Source organism: Lissotriton helveticus, chromosome 2_1 (genome assembly GCF_964261635.1).
Source record: "Lissotriton helveticus chromosome 2_1, aLisHel1.1, whole genome shotgun sequence".
In the NCBI taxonomy this organism is placed as follows: domain Eukaryota; kingdom Metazoa; phylum Chordata; class Amphibia; order Caudata; family Salamandridae; genus Lissotriton; species Lissotriton helveticus.
Genome location: NC_136059.1, coordinates 2,103,414,425 through 2,103,431,445, shown reverse-complemented (window position 1 = coordinate 2,103,431,445; position 17,021 = coordinate 2,103,414,425). Strand labels below are relative to the sequence as shown.

The following is a 17,021-nucleotide window of genomic DNA, read 5'->3' as shown; positions in this document are numbered from 1 at the left end:
CACAGGGCCAAAGGGCAGGGAAAGAGGTCAACGGTCTGTTGGAGGAAAGGCACTTACTCCGTTTAACATATTTCAGTTAGGTCAACGCTTGGTGGTATATTCCGATAGGGAGGCAGAAAGTCATTGGAGTAGGACATTAAGGAGGGGTTGAGTTTACAGTGTGAGGGTCAAACTCAAAGAAGGTGGGCTGAAATTTTGAAATTTGTTGGGGTTAACCCTGATATAGTGGATAAGAAACTGACGAAAGAGGTCAGGGATATTTTATACTAAGGTGTACAGGTCGGAAGAACTGTTCACTAGAAGGGTTAGAAGACCTTTATGTAAAACAAAGGAACAGGGGATCCGTTCTCCTGAGGTAATGCAAATCAAAACATAGAGCATCACTCTGCCAAACGTCACCACTATACACCACTTCAAAGAAAAGTGGGAAAGGGGAAAGGTAATCCTGGTTTATTTTCAACCCTCCCTCTCTCTAGTAGTGACAGGCTTCATAATCAGGTTCACCGTGACTCCTAAAAGTCAGGGTGGGCTCAACTGTATCTTAGGGTGCTCTTTGTATATGAATAGTCAGGGGGTGTGAATGTTACAAATTCTTCACCCACTCCCAAGGTTTTCCTTTATTAGCAGGGTGGATGGGAAAGATCAAAATAGACTATGTTAAGGGGCAATTGGGAATTGATGTCCCTATGACCCTCCTGGTACCAACATGTTTCTGCCTACTATACTGGCCGAATACGCTTCGAAGCATTCATCAGGGCATGTTTACTTTGCTAATGCTTCCTCCGTCAAGGTATTATTTAAAACATTAAATCAGACATACACTACAAAAACATTAGGCATGCAGCAGGCAATGAAAACTTGTCCCTTCAGAGTTACCTACAGATAAAGAAACCGAACATTTGTTTCTGTTAGTGTAAGGTAGTATATGTGAAGTACATAGTTCCATCCACATATGAGTATTTACTCATATTTTACATATATATACACACAGCCTGCAGTCTACTATGTGCAGGTGTATTACACACGTCGCGTTCCATTGTGACACTTGCGGCGTGTCATCATACATTAGTCCTCCAGTTTTTTGACCACTCTAGAACACATGCATGCACATTGGTTTACATGTTCATAAAAATGCTGTGAAATAAAGCGTAGACAAGGAGAGAACAAGATGGGATGCAGACATTGCAAATGGACACATAAAATGGTCCTATAGACTTACCCAGGGGGGTTCAATTATAGGCCCATGGGGGCGGAGGGAGATTGGCCCTGTAGTCACATTCTGTGGTCCCAGGTGTGATTGGTATAAAAGAATATCACCAAGGAAAAGGCAAACATATAAACGTGAATGACATTCATCAAACCAATTCTGAATGCAACACAAACATGGTTCAAGTGGAAAAATGCTCCAGTGTCTACTCAGTTCGTCAAGGCCCCATACCATCCATATACCTACTGATGAAAGCTCATGCCTGGCTCTTGGTACAAGTTGAGGATTGTGCGGGAGGCTTATATCTCCTATGGTAGGTTCAGTTGCGGGCAATCTGCGGCATTGATTGAAATTACGTGCGGCAAGGACGCGGTGACTCAGCTGGCACTGCTACTGAGGGGCGCTTGCAGCTGAGAACAACCAAAGGAGACACTGGATTGGTCCTGTGCTGCTGTGTGCCTCGTGCAGCATGATACAATGTTTCAAATTCATGAAAGCAAGCTATGGTGAAAAGCCTATTTCTATTAGGCTAATCAGAATACGCTCTTAGCTTAATAGACTTTCAACATAGAGTGTCGTCATGAATTTAAAACGCATGTATTTTCTACATGCGAGACCGGGAAATACATTTTCTAGTGTCCCCAGCCCCTCATGGAACCATCCTTGGCACCACAGGCCGTCAGAGGAGCACAGGTGTAAGCTACTATCCGCGTTGATCCAGCTGTCCCCCCAATTGACCACAGCTGACAGTGCTCCTCATAAGCGGCGTTAGCTGTATCATGCCGCATAAGGCACACAGCTGAATACTACCAATACTGCCCGGTTGTCTTTTCCATGGTAATATTCTTTTATACCAATCACACCTGGGACCACAGAGTGTGATTACAGGGCCAACCCCCCTCCACTCCCAGTGGGGCCTATAATTGAACCCCCTTGGGTAAGTCCATATGATCATCATTTCATGTGTCCACTTGCAGTGCATGTATCCCATCTTGTTCTCTCTTGGTCTATGCTCTATTTCACTGCATGTTCTGGAACATATAAACTGATGTGTATGCATGTGTTCTAGAGTGGTCAAGAAAACTAGGGATTGCTTTGGAGCACTTCCAATGTTCTACGAAACTTTTGCAAACTTAGTCTCCAGCACTCCTGAAGTTCTTTTTGAAAAAAATCTACCCAGAGATTGAGCTTTGATATGGATAAGCTCTATTGTTAACAGTTATCTCTTTATTAGCTTTCTTTCTCTAGTGAGGAATATAAAGTGACTCCAAAATATCAGAGATTTTCACTAAACCATAAGGTTAGGCGTTGCATTTTGATGTGAAGATCGAGGACATTATCACTAAAAGATTTACCAAAAAACAGGGGCGGCACATTTGACAAATCCAAACACTGTGATCTTTGCAGTGGAGGCATTCAAGATTTGGTACATCTCCTATTCGTTTGCGCCAGTAATTGTTTGGTTAATGCAAGTACCATTTTTTAAAAACCTACTTGCAGTAAATATAATATCTCTAGAATAATGGATCTGATTGAGTTAATAAGAGCTCCCCCAGATGAATTTGTATGCTATAAAAGTTTTTTAAAATGTTTCTTCCGTTGTTTTAGAGATGTTCAAACTATGAATAATAACTGTTTCTGTATATATTGCATTTTTATATTGTGGCATGATTGGTCTGAATATCTTGCATATATTGTATCATCACATTGTGGATCTCTGAAGAGGTCTATATCAATTTAAAAAAAATTGAATTTGAGTGGTCAAAAGTATTTAATACTAATGTATGATGACACACTGCAAGTGCCATAATGGAACACGAAGAGGCTAATACATCTGTACATAGTAGACTACAGGAAGTGTGTATATATGCAAAATAAGAGTAAATACTTATATATGGACGGATCTGTGTACTTCACGCATACCCACCCTCCACTAACACAAACAAATGTTCTGTTTCCTTATCAGTAGGTACCATAGCAATCCCATAAAATACAAAAGTGAGGCAATTTTGTTTTTTAAATAAGACATCGGTTGGAATGCTTGAAGTTTACTTGTCTAGTCCATTATCTACAAGTGTAAGGCATCAAGAGGTACTGGCCGATTTGAAAGCCAACACATGTTTTGCCCCATGTTGGCTTGCAGACCTGCTGTTTCTAGGTGTGATAATTTAGTTCATCCAGAGGGTTAGTAGCAGGTCCAGAGCCAATTCAAACACGTCACTTCGAGATGATCAGCATCTGTTTATTCAATGTCAGATTTCGGGTAGTAGTAGGTACATACACGGTTATGATGGCTACCGCTGGATTGGCTATGATGAACTAGTTCAGATGAACAGTCAGACACAGAACCATTCCATGCCAGATGCAGTCTGGTAGTTGGTTGTGGTGTATGTCAGGTCTGGTGGTACTGGGGGTCGATCCATACTCCATGCAGGTAACAACAGAAGCTACCTGGACCGATAGAGAACGAACAGAGGGTGCCGAATACTACCCTAAACACTAGGTCTGAAGATGGATCTTTTCTGCTAATCTGGAAGGTAGTTAAAATGTTGGATTAAATACTAGGACTTTAACATGAAATTATTTCATCCCTCAAGGAGAAGGGTTGCTTTTTCACTTTGAATTTCATTTTATTTACAATCTCAGGCTGATCTCAGAACAGTATTATGCCATTGAAATGGGTTTGCAGTAGACAAGCCTTTCCCACCCCCATCACCTTCCAGGTTCACATTCAGCTATGAAGTTGACCAAATACTGAAGCCCATGAGGACAAAGGTGATGCTCAGAGGCCAGTCCATATTTTCCAGCATAACAGAAAATTTCCCAGCAATCATAAAGGAAAGTTTCAATTCTATTATGGACACAGAGGCATGGATGTTGCCAACACTTTGTTCATTAATTAAACAACAGCTTTTTTTTGTAGCAACATAAACTAAATTTCCCATCATTCATGGGGAAGGAGCAAAATCACAGTAACAATCATTCAATCATGGCCCAGGCTAACCCATCTCAGCCTCCGTCCGCATGCCCTTGTCCTCTATCCTCCTGCAACCAAAGCCGACTGGAAATCTCTTACTCCTGTTTGGACAATTTCGATCCTGCAAGAACCCATAACACAAAATTCAAACCAGGACCTCAAGCGAATTAGAAAGTAATGCAGTATCCGTTAACACAAGAACAAAAGAACAAGCATTGCAATACCGGTAAGGTCATAGAGCTTGATGAAAACATGTCACTTACACCCTGAACAGAGTGCTACCATATCATTGAGTGGGCGAAAGTTAAAAGAGCAATAGGGGGACTATTCCTCGTCTCCATGTCCTTAATAGAATTTAAACTTTCCTTTATGATTGCTAGGAATTTTTCATTCTATGTCAGGACCCGGAGGTGAGGATTATTCCAATTTAAAGCTTGTCTACCACCAAAGTCGCAATGGAGGAGAGTTGTTTGAAGTAAAACCTTTTAAATGTTGAATCCGATGATCAGTCCACAGCATTCATAATATCCTCCAAGCGAGCCCCAAGGGGGAACGCATTTGATGCCATAGCTCATCTGATGGAATAAGCTCCTAACACCTTTGTGCCAATACCAGCCTCTCGCATGGCCTGGCGCCCCCAGCTTGCGATGGTAGTGAAGGAGACAGCCCTATGAGGTTTACAAAGGGCAAAAAGCAGCTGTCTCTCTCCATGGGGCCAAGGTTCCTCAGTCATTGACTCGTACTGTTTGACACAGCGAACAGCACATAGTTTAGGGGAACCCAGAAAAGCCGGATGTGAGATAAATCTGGAATTGCACTTCGCCCTTCAGGACAAAAGAAAGGAAACCCCCTCAGGGGTAAAGGTGCAACCAATAATGTGTAGTGCCCGGACATCCGAAGCCTGACACCAAGAGACCAAGCACAACAACGTAGTCAACTTCGCAGACAACTGCTACCTAGAAAGATATTTATTCCGTGGCCAGGAGAGGAAAAGATCCAACACTTTGTTGACATCCCAAAGTACTGAATATCTCGTTTCTAGTGAAAGAGACAACCTGATGCCCCTGGGAAGTTTCCGGACCAAAGGATGTACACCAACTGGCCACTACCTCACATGAGCATGTACCGCAGAGATCACGGAAGGTGTTGACCGACCAATAGGCCAATCCTTCCTCCGCAAGAGAAGCCAAAAAATTAAAGACTGGGATAACATCTGTCCCCAAGGGATCCAAATTCCACTGCAGACACCAACCCAGCCACCAAGAGCAAGTTGAGTGGTACCGCTTATCGTTATCGTCCGCTCAGGCTCGGGACGGGAAGTCTGCAGCCGTGCGATAAAGCCCTGGGACTTGCCGATGTGACCTGTAATTCTCCACGCTGTAAGCTGAAGGGACACGCTGACCACCAACAGTTGGGGATTCCATGAGGGATCCCTGAGGAGAAACTGATCAAGGAGTAGACGGATTGGAAAATCCCAAGAAAGTTCTAGAAGAACTGAAAACCAGACATGCAATTTCCAAATCTGAGTGATTACCTTTAGGTCCCTCTGCTGACAGCAGATCTGCATTGTGAGTCTCATTAGGAACACTAATGGCGGGAGGACATAATCGGTCTCCATTGACCAGTCTTGGAGAAAGCATTGGTCACTGTGGATCTGGTCTCCACCTGAAGAACTGCGAGGTTGATTGTCCCGCTGGGACACAAAAAGATCGACTGTTAAAGGACCCCAACGAATCGACAGGGCCTGCAACACCTTCGAAGTCAGTTTTACACAGGCTTGTATCCTTGAGGTGACGAGATTGCCGATCCACCACTTGGTTGTCTGAGCCTGGGAGGTGTTACGCCACCACAGACACGTGGTGGTTGAGGCAGCATTGGGCACGTTCTCTTATCCAGCATCTGACTACCAAAGAGCCAGCCATCAGCTCTAAACAATGGATGTTCAGGGTCTGCTCAGAAGCTGACCATTCGCCTGCAGTGATAAATTCCCCACAACGTGCCCCCCAGCCCGAGCCACTGGCATCAGATTCTATGACTAAGTCCGGTTGAGAACCGAAAATAGCTCAACCGTTCCAGGCCTACATATGTGCGAGTCACCCCTGTAGCTCATCCCTGGCCTCGTCCGAGAGGGAAAAATACTGGGACTAAGTGAGGCCGCTACGCAGGTGGGACACCATCAGCCATTGCAGGGCCCAGAAATGAAGAGGGCCAGGAAAAATGGCCTATAAGGAGGAGGAGGACAGAAGGCCGACTACCTTGGTGATCTGTCGGATTTTGGCAATTTTTCTTGGATGGCAAGCCCAGGGTGGAGTACATCAAGCTGATCACGAATCCCAGGAAGATCAAAGTTTGTGATGGAGTCAGGGATGACTTTTCTGGATTGATGATAAATACGAAGGGCTGAGAGAGATACACTGTACTCCGTAGGTGCAACTTCAGAGCCTGAGGGCTTTAGTCCATATGAGAATATGGTCTAGATTGACTATCAGGCGGAGCCCAGATGCCCTTAAAAATTCAACTACCAGTTTGAGCACCTTGGTGAAGCACCAAGGAGCGGAGGAGAGGGCGAAAGGCAGGTGGCGAATTTGAATGTCTGGGACTCCCATTGGAACTCTAGGAACCAGCGATATGGTGGGAACACCAGGATCGTCAGATAAGCATCCTTCAGATACAGACACACCCACCAGTCGATGGGCCGGAGAAGGTCTCTGAGGTGATGGACACCTTCCATCTTGAAGTGGCGGTAAACCACCCACCCACTGAACTCCAGAAGATTCATCACCGGGGGTTATTCCCTATCTCGTTTCTCCACAAGAAAAATGTTGCTGCAGAACTCCGAAGGGTGGGGAGTGGTTGGGAATATAGCCCCTTTAACTAAAGAGTTCCTGAACCTCCCTGTGGATAAGGGCCGCAACCCTGCCTGAAAAGACGATTGGACGAGGTGGGGGACAGGTGGAAAGGGGAGCCGCAAAAGTCTATGTGAAAGCCCCAGACTGTCTACAGAACCCACGCATCAGTAGTAAGATTCCTCCAAATATGTATAATACGTGCCAACGTGCCCCCCAAGCAGTTGTGAGAAATCAACTATAGACTCACCGTGGGAGTTGGAGGGGGAACCTCCGCCGCAGGAACAGCCTCGGGAACCTCTGTGCCTCAGATATCCCTTTGTGGGGTAGAACTCCCCGAAGCGGTGGGGTCCTACCACTGGCTTCTTCTTGATAACGGACCCCTGACAGGGGCTTGTGTTTGCGTGAAGGTGGCCACCTGAGCACCCCTGCCACGACCAGTCCCAGCGAAAACCCGGGGATAAAGATGCGCTTGACTGAGGATTGCGCTTTATCAAGCGAATTAAATGTAGAGACAAATTTCCAGAGCTCCTTGATGAATGGCTCACCAGAGAGCCCGCCATGCTCAACCTGCCCTGCCTTTGAGGTCGCCAGACTTCCTAGCTTAGGGTCGATCTTAAGGAGAGGTCAGCGCCGCTCCATAGATATGCTGCAGTTCACGTTTCCCAAGAATACCACTGCCAGTTTGGCCCAGCTAGAGAGTACATTAGGGGAGATAAGGCGCCTGAGGTTTTAGCAGCCCAACCATGACAAGGATTTTTGTCAATGTCCCTGTCTGGTCTAACAGTTTATCCTGGCATGACCGCCAGGAGCAGTCAATATCCCTTTTAGGATCTCGCACATACTTAGTCAAGAATATGGTCATTTTGGAGTCCATCTCCGGCGTAGCCACAACTTTACCTTCCAGCGAAGGTCTGGCGCACTCAGCCCATAGTAGGTTACGGATCTCCGGACCCAAACGTTTGCGCAGCCTCTCTGCCATGTATGGGGCTACCTTCACTGCCGGCGTTCACACCGCTGATAGGGGGTGCAGGAGTACCTCGGGATTTAAAATATCAAACGCTGCACCCTCAGAGATGCCTGCAGGAGGTTCCAGCCCCAGGGGGCTGCTCTGCGGCCTCCAAGGCTGTGCTTGCTCAGATTCCCCATTCTATCCCACTGGGGATCCATCGGAGGCGGGAGGGGAAGAGGGGGGAGGGGCCATAGTGTAGTACCTGGGAATTTCCCACCAGCTCAGAGTTTATGGTTAAAGTATCACCCATGAAGGCCGCCTTCAGTCTGAAGAAAGCATCCAGGTCCACCCCGGGGGGCATTTGCTTGAGTTCTCAGAGGGCGCAGGAAGTCTAGGAGGTAGGTAGGGAGGTCGAACACCCGGGTAGGTGTTCCCTCTTTGGGAGGGAGTTAGAAGCACTCTTTTGCATATTCAAGTGGTGTCCTCTCCAAAGGCACAACCACTTCTGAGACTACCCTGTGGATTGAGGCATCTACTGCCTCACAAAACTCATCCGGCACCGGGAAGTAGGCTAACTCCTCTTCCTCTTCCTCTGCACAGGTGACTTCATACTGCTCCATTGTAGCCCGCTAATGGAGGTAAGTAGCTCCATATGGCAGCCCAAGGGTAGAGGGTAATTATAGGCTGGGGGGCAGCGCAGGCAATTTTGGTGGCAGCGAAGCTACACTTTCAGGGGAGGCAGCACCGCCAGGACACAACACAGCCTTAGTTTCAGTGGCCAATCAATTCAGCCTGGATAAGTGTCCCTAGAATCAATGTGGCCCTTCCGTAGCCTTTAGCGGAGAATTGCAGACCCCAAGGAGGCGTTCACACTGTTGCCATTACAACCAGCAAGTCAATTAGAGACCCCAGGGGGCATTTGGGTATTGCTGTACAGCATTCAGACTCCACACTGATGGGGCTCATGGATAGCTCACGTGCGCGATTGGGGAACATTCGGCCCTGTTCTATGTTTAAACGGTAACAGCGGTGCCCGATCACGCATCAGGGACAGAGGAAAGCGCTTGCAGTAGTTGTGGCATGAACGCGCGCCCTCTAGTGGTCGGAGGAGGACCGCCGCGCGTCAGCCCCGCGGCTCCACAGAACCAGGGGCGCAACACAGGCCCCGCAACCCCCGCAGCAGCAAAGAAAGAGGGCGAGGGCAGGTGGATGGAGGCTGAGAAGGGTCACGCTGGGCCATGATTGGATGAATGTTACTATGATTTTGCTCATTTCCCCATGAATAATGGGAAATGTAGTTTATGTTGTTATTAAAAACTGGCTGCTGTTTAATAAATGAAGAAAGCGTTGGCATAATCCTCGCCTCCGGGTCCTGACAGAGAATTGATAATTTTCTTATTCCTGCAAGGCTCACTTCACAAAATGAGAGACTGCACTGTGTATGCCACAGAAGTGCCTGTCCTTAACGCCAAGATTGTAGTTTCATAGGCTTTTATCATTGCACTCGTGCCAGGGTAGCTACTGCTGATTCAAGTTTGAGCATGTGAAGTAATACAGGAGCCACATCTTCCAAGGTATACATTCACTAAACAAATCCACAGAAATAACGCGAATCCTTTAATCTTGTCATGCCGGGGCAGACCCAACACTGCAAACTTGTCCCGCAAGGGAAAGAGTCGTGAACTCTCCCACCTCACATCTTGTGTTTCGTTCCTAAAATCACAGTCTCTCTCCACTGATCAAGGATAGGAACTATGTCATCTCTAAGCATATTTTACCCTCACTACACATGTATGCAGGGTCCAGAGTATGAAGACGGTATGTCTAAATCTTATATATGCTCTACACATCATTTGTCACTCAATTGTTTGCCTTTTCTAGAACAAGGCTTTGCTTGCTTAAAAATTCTACTAGATCTCTATGCCCATTCACACAGTCACACCTGCTACTTTACAGGCTCTGCAATGGTATCCCGACCATCTGTCAGCCCCAGGCCTGAAGACTGCAGGGGCCTGGGTGTCATTCCACGAGTAAGTGACAAAGCCGCGAATGAGCGCAACTTCAAAAATGAAAATAACAAACCAGCAACAGCTGAATGTCCACAGGACTCAGGATCCCTGACAGAGTCCTGGACATAAAATAGTCAAAACAGGATGGCTATGGGGTTGGTTTTGGTTCACAGGGATTCTAGATGGGAGGGGGAGACGTTTCAAGTTTGAATACAAGGAAAAGGAAGTAGCAGGGTGCCAAACTAAGGAAGTAAACTCATCTCGCTCCAGTAATGACTGAAAAGAGGATGCAAGGAAGATGGCTATACGTTTGAATGCTGATTGTTCCAGTCTGCTTGTTACCCTTGCAATGTTGATAACGTTAGTAACAAATTATTGAGAATATAGTGGCACCCTCTATTTATGTGCTTCTGAATTGTACATCAATATCAGTAAGCATATGAATATCATAATATTTTGAATTGCATTGTTAGGTATCCATAACATCAACAGAGCCTCAGTTTATTGCAGTAGTATATATATTTCCTACGGCCATCTAAGTGCCACGTCCATTATTATTAAGAGATTTCGAATCACAATCAATCTAGAAGGGGTGGGAAGGAGAAAGGGGAAAGGGAAACGTACACCTTTGTGTGTATCAAAGTCCAAGAAAATGCTCAGAATAATGGTATTACTAGGGCACTATCACAATGTCATTAAAGACAGACGTTAAAGATTTTCAACAATCACAAACAACTTTACTTCGTTGTGAGCAATGAAGCTTGAAAGCGGAAATCTATACAAAGTGTTGAAAACAAAGCAGGTTGCCTCTCCGTCCACCAGGACCGCTGAGTGACCGGATAATGCACATTAAGTGTTGATAATCGTAGGTAATTTGCCTGTTAACTCCACCCTACCATCCCCTCTGCTGGAGTCCTGGATACTGGTGGCTCAACTAACTCCGGTTTGAAGGGAATGGGGGTGGGGGGTTTGTGCAAGAGATGGAGGGAGTTAACGGGGATTACAAGTGGGACCCTGAGGGTCTCCTTAGAGAGGAGAATTACTGTCTGAAATCACAAGTACCCACTCCAGTTCTCCTGGCTATTTCTAATTTCACACCCTGCAATTCATCCAGGCATTTCTGCTCCATTCAGCAGTCGGCATCTGTGGGCGAAGAAGCCAGGGTCAAGAACTCACTATGGAGCTTGTAATTCCCTTGTGGTGGATTCCTCTAACTGGCCCATAAGAACTAAGGGGCTCATTACGATGGCGGAGGGACTGCCACCGCCGGGCCAGCGGTGGAGGTCCCTCCACCATCGGGCTCCCATTTCCCCCCCCCCCCCCGCCACATTAGGGGGAATAATCGCTTACTGATTGCTGCGGGCACAAAGACCTCCCTCAACGCTTCCGCCACAGCAATCGTCACGATTGCCTGGCGGAGCGGTCAGCATGTGTGAAATGGCAGCGGTGCCTAGCAGACACCGCCCACCAGATTGCAATGTTGGCGTCAGCCAGCCTTTCCATGGCGGTTCCATCAACATGGAAAGGCTGGCGGAGCCTGCGAACTGGGGCCCCCTCTGTGTGGGGGGAGGGTCAATGTGCACTGGGGGGGGGGGGGTACCCATGGTACCCCACTACATTTCTATGCACAAGGTGGCAGGCACTGTGTGATGCCTGCCACGTTGTGCATGGAAATGCACTATGTGTCATCTGTTCATTGCGAACGGTGCTGCTGCCAGCAGCACCGTCCGCAATGGTCAGGGGCCAGGATGCGCTCACCATAGTGGCGGCCACATCCTAATACACTGAGCTGGACCGCCGCCTTACCGGCGACTGGTCCCAGCTCCACAGCGATGGCGGGCAGACTGAGGTCCACTCGCCATTGTAATGAGCCCCTAAGTTGGCACTCATAAACAAAGCCTTAGTTAGGAGTGCACCACTTTAGGCAGGTATGAACTTGAAGCATTAAGACGCAGGTTAAGAGTCATACTTCTTGTGTAGGAGGAGAATGAATGTACTTACATATTATGGACACACAAAACCTTCCTTAGCTACATTAACGGATCAAGTGCCAGATTTAGGTGATTACAAGAAGGTCGTCAATGCCTCCACAGCAGATTAAACAGACTTTGAGCAAAAAGCGACAACGCTAGTAGAGTTTTTCACAGTTTGTATTTCGCAAGGTGACTCAGTGCTGAGCAGCTGCAGAGGGCGTGGTAAGCACGCCTTTCTAATGAGAAATGTCCACCTTCATTCAAGAACTCTAGCAGAGGCTGAACTAGGTAAAGTTATTATCTAAGGCAGGGCCCGGACTGTTGAAATAAGGAAGACTGGGCGTTCCACCATTAAAATGTGCACTGCCACACTCATTAAACAATTACCTTACGTCCCCACTAGAAACCTTCCGTCCACTTCGTAACAACGACCAGAGAAGCGGCTAAAACCCGACAGACGATTCTTGGGAGTATTAAGCCCCAAAATCTGGAAGACCCTTGACCCACCATGTCACAGCTGAATTGAAGTACCTCACTTTCAGCAGCACCCTTCTTAAAAATTAAATCCGCAAACTATTGCTTGCCTGAATCCATTCTTCTGGGTATCACAATTCCAGAATGCAGGCTGATGGTTTTCACTGGATCCTGTTCAACAGTAATAACCCAATGTCTCCTGTATATTGCATTTGCCACAAGCTGATGTCCGTACTAAAGGTGTTACAAAGTGCAAGTTGACAACCAGCACTTTCCGAAATGAATAAAAATTAAATGGATGAAAAGGAAGAGATGTCCGACCAGCTAAGGGGAACTCTTTACAACTGCATAGTGCAGTGGCTGTTTCTTTACATTTTTACTTGCTATTGCACTAAAATGGTGCTTTTGTCCTTTAACATTGTATTGATTTCGTGTTGGTGATGACACCCAGAATAGATGGGGCATAAAAAAGAGGAATAACCCCCAAAAAAAGGCACCACTAGGTGCAATAGTGGGGGTTCAGAGAAACATAAGTAAGTGAATAATGGTGCAGAATTTGAAGTTTAATCCACTAAAGCAGAAAGTCCCCACTTTAAAAGTACCAACTTTAACAAGGCATCAAAAACTGCAGAATCCCTCATGGTGCGGTTGGCGCTATGATACCTTCTTTTTATCTTTACTAGGTCTGGCACCCTGAGCAACTCGAGTTCACACCGATTTGCATGAAAATACTTCTGTGGTGGCATTCTGAAACCAAATTACATGGCAAAATGCAGTGCAAAGCAGGAGCCTTGGAAAACCATGGATTACCCTCCCTGTAATCTCAGCCATCTAAGAGGCTACCAACTTGAGCCTCAGGGCATGCTCCCACTGTCTGCAGCTGGGTTAATTATAGTTCAAACCAAGGATTAGTTTTGGTACAAACAATCAGATTTTTTGTTTTTCTATGCTTACTGTATACACTTTCATGCATCCACCCAACCTCCTTCACACTGCTCAATAGTTGAAACATTCACTCAAAAGGAGCCCATACTGCTGTCTACCTGTGAGAAACAAACAACATAGCAAATGCCTATATGAGCATTTATAGAGATGCGCCTGCTAGTTGCACTTCAAGCCTATAGCAGTACGAGAAAATAATGTGCAGTTTCCACGACTACTTAAAATGCTCTCTGTCTACCAACGAGGATAGACAAAACTCCAAAAACGTTTTTTGGTATCGGCTACAGGCAACATTAGCTGTCTCTTTCCAGATATGATTAGAGTGGGCATGGATCAGCTTCTTGCTCAAGACTGTATGGCTTTGTTGCTATCTTAGGTCTCTGTTCTTGATTTAATTGCTTTCCTCCCTCTTCTCATTCAAAAGCAGTGCTCCTGATTGGATGAGTTGAGTCCTTCCAGCAATAAAATTGGACTTGTTTCAACAGAAGTCCAACAAAGGACTCTTTGTAGTGTTCTGGGTCTACTAATGTATTTATACTATATGAAACAGTTTTTTTTTCGCGTAGAGTTCCCACTAGCTTGGTGGCAAAGTGTTTTGGCCCACTGAGCTCGTGTTACTTTGCATGCTGTTTACATACCCTGTTTTGGATGTGCAGAACATTTATATACCACTGCCACCATAGTTCTCTTTGTGCATACATGTGGATCATCCCCGAACTGCCCACCAAAACAGCAGGGCCATTATTCACTCCTTGTAATTTTTGTTGTTTTTTTTTTTGCAGTTTTATATAGTGCAAACTCGACCAAATGATATTGGAGCGCTTTACATGAGCAGTAGTTACATTACACAGGGTCACGTTATTTTTTTTTATTTTAGGCATGGGGAGATGAAGTGATTTGCCCAGAATCACAGAATGTTGAGCTGATGCCAAGACTCGCCTGCTCCAAAGTGTGCAGTTCTGGCCGTAATGCCACATTCTCTCCCCCTGGCATTACAGTCAGGGCTAACGATTTTGGAACTGAGGAACTAGGTTTGTGTTTAGGCGTTGGTTCAAAATCCTGTGATTCTGTAAGACTTCTTCCCTGTCACAGAGCATGATACAGGGGACAATTGCTACAAAGTGTTGTTAAGGTGAAGTTATGGTTCAATAAACAACATCAAAATATACAGTTTCACCAACCTTCTTATTGCGACATCACTTCAAGACTTCATTCTAGTGCACTGTTCTAATGCACTTCTTAGACTCTGGCAGCAGCAGAAAATACAAAGCCAGTGTTACACTATAGAAACATCACCCTCAGAACTTTGACTGCCCTCTGAAATCCTTCTTCAGGGGAATAACAAATATACCAAGCCTGTTCTCAAACATGCCATATATTTAAATGAAGCTACTGTACTAGGCATTTTGCCTTGCTTGACACTAAATATGCTACAAAAGGTACCTTTGCATATCCTAGAGTTAAAATGCCTTACATTGCAGTGTTTGCATTTCCATACAATTGAACTGTCATTTCATGTGGTGTGTTATTCCATAATGTACTACTCAAGTGTCGTATTTGCTTGTTCCCATATAGCCAACTCCTGTGGCCTAAAATTCAATAAAGTTTGTTTATCAAAATAATGCCTCACAGAAGAGTACTGCACAAACACTCTCTACGGCACTCACAGGTGAGCAACCAAGAACATTTAGGGTCCAAATCTTTACCTGTGACATTTAAGATTTCTCTGTCTGCTAGTGTGACATTGGAAGCATTTAGTTACAACACTTTGTTGGAAGCATACAGTTACAACACTTTGTTGGAAGCATACAATTACAACACTTTGTATCTCTAAGATCCGGTATGGTTCCAGCTTTTTTTCCATGACTCAAAGGACACGTATAGGAAGTTTAGTTTTCTAACACTCACAAGTGTTGCCGAGACTCTTCACAGAAGACAAAATGAAATAGCTCCTCTATAACTATCTGTGGCTACTTTATCAATGCAAGTACAGCTGTTCATGTGCTATTCCTCCCTTTTTAAGTCAATAAGCAGTTTTCCTAGATGTCCGCATTCCCAATGTCCCCTTGGTCAGTCCTCTCGTGTACTGCACGAAATTCTGAGAGTAGCCAACTTCTGCAAAACTCAAAGGCAGGGCTTCAAAGCAAGCTACAAAGGCTTCAGAGAAAGGAATGCCAAGCACTGCACAACATCGACATTTTGAAGAAACATTACAAAGCCTAATAGATAGGGTGACCAGAATTTTAAAGCCAAAAACCATGAAATTTCACAAAAATAGTAGGACTACACTTTTACTTCAAGCAATGAGAGCGCTCCTCAGCAGAGAATTACAGAACAGGCAGAAAGAACATACACAAAATCCAATTTTTAAGCCCAGTAGCTTGCCTGTTAATTAAATTGCTTTCTTGAAACAACTGCTAAGTATCCCTGCTTTGTAAAACATAAAAAACACCTCCCACCGTCTTCAGTCGACCCTCTCCAAAAACTGGGACATGAGCTAAATTTCTTGAAATTTGCTGGGACAGGGACCGTCCTGGCAAAACGTGGACGACTGGTCACCCTACTAATAGAGGCCTGGGGTGAACTGTTCTCTGGAAAATTAGAGTAGTTGGGAGTTTTCCGCTGCTGGGTACCTCGAGCTCAGCCTCCTTTCCTCTGCCCAAGTACTCGTTTACACGTGGTCATAAAAACGCTATCTGGCTTGTTACAGAGAGATAAGCCTAGCTGGGTGCTGTCATAATGTCTGCTGAGCCGTATCAGTGTATTTCTGTATGCATAAGCTGAGCTGGCCTTCGGAGATTTATGGGAGAGGCAATTACAGGAGTTCCACGTAAGCACACTAGGTACTTAACTTCCTGGTGCACTCCATTTACAGACCTTTCCAATTGGAACGAACCGTGAGCACTGCCGGAACGAAAAGGTGAGAGCGGCGCTGTGTACAGACTTTCATACCGTACACGACAAGGCTCTCGAGAGCTTATGGCAAACAGGGCTCTCTCGTCAGACCAAAAGAGCACGTGTCAATAGCAAAGTGTACATCTCACAAACATGCACCAGTGCTTATGTTGTATGCATTGGTGGACAGCGATGGTATGTTAACAAGCATTCTTTTAAATAAGGTTCCACAGAAGCCTTGCTGTGGGACTAACAGAGCCTGTTTCGCAAATAAAAAGCTTTTTATTTGGCGCGGTGTGTAAAATACGACGTACAGATACAATTTGAGGCTGAAGACCACTCCATGGGGCACATCATTAAACTTGGAGGCAGTGCATTTCCAAGAGACTACCAAATTAGTCAAAATCTCACAAATGTAAACAGATGAAAAATCGAGAATGCACCTTAAAACAAAACCTATTTGGTTAAAACATAATTTTGATTTTTCTACTGGCAAATGTAAACCATTTCAGAAGAAACCATCTAAGGAATGGGACTTGTTCCCTGCTGTGTGGCTGCCATTGTCTCATGGGGGGTGATATGGTTGGTGGGCTATATCTTAGCTTCTGCATTTCCATGCTAACACACCCCAACCCCTTTCCAAACCTCCATCCGCCAGATTTTTTTTCAAATCTCTTTTTATTAAACCTACAACACAGTTTATAGCAGCAAGTATATCTGAGCAGCCATGTGTACATAAAGTTTTA

General features: G+C 45.4%; 1 protein-coding gene and 1 long non-coding RNA gene across 4 annotated transcripts in view; one reads left to right on the top strand and one right to left on the bottom strand.

Annotated features, from left to right (window-relative positions):
- GALNT7 (polypeptide N-acetylgalactosaminyltransferase 7) overlaps positions 1 to 17,021 on the bottom strand; it is a 597,040-nt gene that overhangs the window by 572,131 nt on the left and 7,888 nt on the right. The window lies entirely within an intron of this gene.
- Positions 16,272 to 17,021, top strand: part of LOC144819061 (uncharacterized) — a 148,912-nt gene continuing 148,162 nt past the window's right edge. For both annotated transcript variants that reach the window (XR_013607212.1, XR_013607213.1), the window contains exon 1: positions 16,272 to 16,300. This is a non-coding gene — a long non-coding RNA (uncharacterized LOC144819061). The remainder of the gene's footprint in view (positions 16,301 to 17,021) is intronic.